The sequence below is a fragment of the Mastomys coucha genome, unplaced genomic scaffold, assembly GCF_008632895.1.
Source record: "Mastomys coucha isolate ucsf_1 unplaced genomic scaffold, UCSF_Mcou_1 pScaffold1, whole genome shotgun sequence".
Taxonomy (NCBI): Eukaryota; Metazoa; Chordata; class Mammalia; order Rodentia; family Muridae; genus Mastomys; species Mastomys coucha.
Window position 1 is genome coordinate 52,224,450 of NW_022196891.1, and position 5,736 is coordinate 52,230,185.

Here is a 5,736-nt window from a genome sequence, read left to right on the forward strand (position 1 = left end):
TCTCTCTCTCTCTCTCTCTCTCTCTCTCTCTCTCTCAGATCTAACTAGAGTGGAAGGATTTGACAAACAATTAACAACCCTCCCTCCTCAGCTGCCAGTTTCCCAAAATAGCATCTTCTTTGCTGCCAGGGTAGATGGGCGCCTTCAGGGGAGGAAGACACAAAGGTGCCCTCTTTATGAAGCCTGAATGTCTGCAAGATCTTGAAGGCAGAGGGGAAACCCAGGGGATTAAATTAGCAGGCAGCCCAGGCTCCACCTGGACGGGAACTAGATAATAGAGTTTAAAGACAGGAAACAGCTTGCACTCCAAATAATAATTTTCAAAAGAGGCACATGACGGATACTGGCTTTTCTACACTACCACCTCCCACCCCCTCCACCCCAACCCCCGCCACACCCTGAGTTCATCACATCCAAGGCAAATCGGCCTTTGAGACTTGGCTGTGTGGATGAGCCAGGTCCTCTGGTATTCCTGCAATTCTGCACCACCTCGCCCCCGTATTTGGAAAGATCGTCACAGCCAGCCAGCCCTTTTAGAAACCCGATTCCTAGTTCCAGAAATTGCTCGCGGGTTTGAAGAGAGGGGATTAAGGCTGAAGTAGCTTTCTCCTGCAGCCTCTGCCTGGCTTCTTTTTCTCTCCATTCTCTTTTCCCTTTCCTGCTCTCCATGCCCGCCATTTGTCCCTCTTGTTCTTCATTTTCCCTGAAAGACCGCTGGCTCCTCACACTCCCACAAATCCCTGTGGTCTGTCAGTGCGGGCTCTCTGGGGTCCTGAAATGTTGCCTGTCAGGAGCAGAGATGTGGAGAGGAAGGGAAAACACACGCTGAGCTAAACAAAGGGAGCAACTTGCAGCTCACCTTTGAGAAGGTCAGGAGCCTGAAAATAAAGGCGACAGGCGGAAAAAAAGTCAAGGACCAAACTAGTAACCCGGCGGATTCAGAGATGAAACATACCACATCGGATTCTGGGCTTTGCTGTTTTAAAATTTCCTTCTAAATATACCTGAGAGGAATTAAAGCAGCGAAGCATGTTCTGTGAATTAGCCCACCACCAGCTTCAGCTCCTGGAAACAGAAGATTTGAGCCCCGTGTTCTGTACACCTTTTTATGCTTCAGTGACATATTATTTCAAGATCTGATCAAAAGGCTGTGTCCCTTTTTAGACTAGGACTTTCCTGAGGTCAAGAGACAAGTCTGGTCCTCAGGGCGCATTTTCAATTGTATCTTGGTCCACAAAAGGCACTCAGGTGCTGAAAAGGTACTGGATGGGTAGGTGGATGGATGAATGGATGGATGGATGGATGGATGGATGGATAGGTGGATGGATGGATGGATGGATGGATGGGTGGGTGGATGGGTGGATGGATGGGTAGGTGGATGGATGGATGGATGGATGGATGGATGGATGGATGGGTAGGTGGATGGATGGATGGATGGATGGATGGATGGATGGATGGATGGATGGGTAGGTGGATGGATGGATGGATGGATGGGTAGGTGGATGGATGGATGGATGGATGGATGGATGGATGGGTGGGTGGATGGATGGATGGATGGGCAGACAGATGGTAGAGGAAAGTATTAGGATATTTATAAGGCATCTCATTTTCTCCCAATTGTCTAGTAGAGGGAATATATTATAAAATTGGATTTTTTTCTCTTGACAGACAGGCAAACTAGAGAAAAGATTAACCTTGACACTCCAGAAGACTCGCTCTTCCTGCTCAGGACTTTTCTACCCTAGTGTTTCAGACGGTTTGCACAGAATTACAATCAGCACATGAGGGTTAAATTAGTGATTCGAGAGACAAAAATAATTAGCTGTTCTTCCTTGAAAGAACATCTCTAGAAGAGAGAGTGGAGGAGTAGTTATACAGAGGTTCAAATAGAAAACATTTAATAATATTTTCCTTTGCTTCGTGTGTTTTGCTTTTGTCATTTTGAGGGTCTCATCATATAGCCATGGCTGGCTTACTCTCACTTAGACAGAGAGCAGGCTGCCCTTGAACTTACAAAGATTCCCTCCTCTCTCCACCTCCCCAATGCTAGGATTAAAAGCATGCCCCGTCACACACAACTGATATGGGTTTTTCTGAAACATCTTAATAGAAAAACCTGATGAAGAGGAGAGATATTTTAAGAGACCTTGGAAGGGCTCTCAGTGTAAGGAGAGAGAGCGGAAGTGTTTGTGTGGTGTGAAATTCCCAAAGGCCTTCCTTCACAGGAGCCTAGGACTGACTGCACTGTTAGATGTTCAGATCCACACAGGCTCAAATTCTTCTCACTTCGGCAAGACTCACTTTGCTTGACTGACAGATATTAATTAGGAAAGAAGACCAGCTCCAGAAGAGTAGGCAAGTAGAACAATAACAACCCGGAGAACACAACTTCTGCTTTGACCTTCGTGCATATGAAGGGCAGAGGTGGCGCTAAACCCACACGCGGCTGTGTGGATAGTCTAACCATCGGGTAGCTCACCCTGGGATTTGTCTCACAGCTGTCTTTAAGGTCATCCTTTTATTCCACTTCCCTCTGCTCATCAGCCCTTGCAAAAAGAACAACAAAAAGCACGGGAGAGCTAAGATTTACATAGGCCAGCAGCTTTACCAAGTTCTGAACACAGGAAATGCCTGGGAGGTATTAGGAAGGGCAGTTAATTGGTTGGCTCCTGAATGTGTTAATCCTGAGCAAAGCTGTGTTAGTACCTCATTAGCACATTAATTCTACTGACTATTCTCTCGCAGTCCTATATCGGTTAAAATCCTCAGCATTTCTGGAGTTGTTTTCTTTTTCTTTTTTTTTTTCTTTCTGGAAATCAAGTTGTATTTACTAGAATTGCAAATGTAGATCCTTGTCTCAAAAGCCTGTATTTAGGAAAAGTGAGATTAAGGAAAGATAAGCTTATAAATGTGTTCTTGAAATACTGAGTTTGGTCCTTTTCTGCTAAAAAAAAAAAAAAAAAAAAAAAAACCTTGCTTCCAGCCTGAATGTCATCAGGGATTCTTGCCTGTCAGTTCAGGGAGTCATGAGAGAAGAGGTGACCAGCTGCATTCCAATCCAGCGTTCTTTTGTACTACAAAAGCCCCCGTAGCCAGTGTAGGATGCAATGCCCCTATCTCCACATGCCTGGCACCACGCTCTGGGAGGAGAAGGTGGGAGACACACTGGGCTGGCCCAATGGCTCACTGCGTAAAGTGCTTGCTGTGTAAGCTTGAGGGTCCCCAGGTGACATAAGTCAAAGTTGCTAACAGGAGCCTGTAATCAGAACCGAGGGTACAGGGATAGGCAGGTGTGTGTGTATATATGTGTGTTGCTGGCCGCTTGTCAGCTAACTCAGTAATCTTCATGTTCAGAGAGAGAATCTCTCTCAAAAACTTGGGGAGCAATAGAGGAAGACACCTAAAGTTGGCCTCTGGCTTCCATCTGCATAGGCAGAGGCAAGTATGCCCCCACATATGCATGCCCCTCTACAGGCATACCCCTCACATACACACCCACACACATATGCATACCCATACACATACATGCCCATACACATACATGTCCCCCACAAGCATACCCCCACATGCATGTCCAATCACATTATGCATACACATACATACATGGCCACATACATGAATGTACACACATGCATGCCCCAACATGAATGCACATATATACATGCCCCACATGCATGCCCACACACATGCATGCCTCCACATGTTTGCCCACACACATGTATGCCCCTACAATGCATATCCTCACATGCATGCCCACACATACATGCATGCCCCTACACACATACATGCCCACACACACACATGCATGCCCATACACAATGCATGGCCACACACACATGCATGCCCCCAACTCTTGCATGCCCACCACATGCATACTCACACACATGCATATACCCACACATATGAACCACCTTTGCTTCCAAGTTATCTGCCATTCTTTACACTGAAGCTCATGACCTCATGGATTTTTCAATACCTTTTTAAAATGTATTATCTGTGCACTTTCCCCTCACTATGTTATTGTTGTATTTTAAGTATGAAATACCCACATAGGATCAGAGACTAAAGGTTTGATTGCCAATCAATGAGCTGAAGTGCCTAAACCCTGATTACTCTGACCTAATCAAAATGAAGTTACTGGTGTTGTCTGGGAAGTGGTTAAAGAAACAGGAGTTGGACCTCCTTGGAGGGAGCTGACCACTGGAGCCAGGTCAAGAACGATGGATCTCACTCCCCTCTTTACCCTCCCTGCTTCTCACCTGTGGAGAAACCAGGCCCTGCTACACATTTCTCTGCCATTACACAGTCTTTTTCACCCCAGGCCCAAAGCAAAGGATCCAGCCAAACATGGAGTGAAGCCCTTGGAAAAAATGAACCTTTCCTCCTTTTAAATTATGTCAAGTGTTTTGTTATAAACATGAATAATTGAGGGCATGGTTTAAAAGGGCAAGTTTCCCAAATCAGTTGATTTCTCAGTGCTACAACAAAACATCAGAAAGAAGCAACTTGAGGGAGGAAAGTTTGTTTTGCCTCAGTCTGAAGGTCATGTCAGTAGATCATGGTGTAATGGCCCGGAGGCTGGAAGATGAGGCTGCCTGCTCACATCTGGGCAGATCATCAAGGAGAGAAAACAGAATGCTTGTACTCACTGACTTTTTTTTTCTCCTTTTGTCCAGGACAGCAGCCAATGCGATGAAGAGCCAATGCCAAGGGCTGGTTCCCTCCCTTCAGTTAATCCTCTCAGGAAACAGACTCAAAGTCACACCCAACGCTCTGATTCCCTAATGCCCTAGGTGTTTGCTAATTCAAACAAGTTGGCAATGAGGATTAGCCCTCACAGCTCATCCTAGGATACAAAGAGGCCATACAACAAGGAGAGAGATGGGCTGAGGGTTACTATGTAAGAAAGAGGGAGAAACTTTAGACATTTTTCCTCTAGTTGCAGCCAGGGAAACTGTACAGGGAAAAAAAAGGGGAGATGAGGGGGAGATCTAGACATGACCCAACCTTTAATGCCATGGTCGCTGCCCCTAAGAAATTTAGAATGGCACATCCTTCTTTGTTGTTCACTAAGGCATCTTATACACCGATGCCCATTGCTGGCACTTTAAAAGTGCTCGAAATATTTGATAAGAGTAGGTGTGGTTGCACTCAGGAGGCAGAGGCAAGAGAATTTTTGTGAGTTCAAAGCCTAGGAACTTTGGAGGGTTTCTAAAAGCCAAAAAAGATTTTTCAGAGGATGACTCTCTCTGAATAGAAAAACTCAAAGATAAGAAGAAACATTAGGCTCTCTCTCTCCCTCCTCTCTTCCTGCTACTGCCCCCTCTCTCCCTCTCAATTAAACCTCTTACACATGGAACTGTTTGGGCCTAGTGTGTGGTATGTTCTGACAAGACCCACCGTTCTAACATATCATTTGGTGCTGAAGCCCAGAAATTGCAGCCACTGTACTGCCCTGCAGGGGGCAGGCAGAGATCAGGACCATGTGGATCAGTCACAGCACTGGTAACCGCGGCTGCCATGAATACACGAGTTCATGGCCCCCTCAGCTGGTGGCTATAACAATCACAGGCTTTCACCATGCAAGCTGCCGCTGCTGAAGCCACCACCAAGTTGCAGCCGAACCGGAGCCACAGCCACACACCACAGGACATATGAGCTTCTACTACGTGAGCTGTGCCCTGCCTAGTCTATCATGTGGGGCTAGCCTCTGCTCAGGCCCACACTTACCCATTC

General features: G+C 46.2%; 1 long non-coding RNA gene across 1 annotated transcript in view; it reads left to right on the forward strand.

Annotated features, from left to right (window-relative positions):
* The window catches only part of LOC116101576, a 13,036-nt gene extending 7,677 nt beyond the window's left edge, over positions 1-5,359 (forward strand). The window contains exon 4 of the long non-coding RNA XR_004122877.1: positions 4,677-5,359. This is a non-coding gene — a long non-coding RNA (uncharacterized LOC116101576). The remainder of the gene's footprint in view (positions 1-4,676) is intronic.
* The last annotated feature ends 377 nt before the right edge of the window (positions 5,360-5,736 follow it).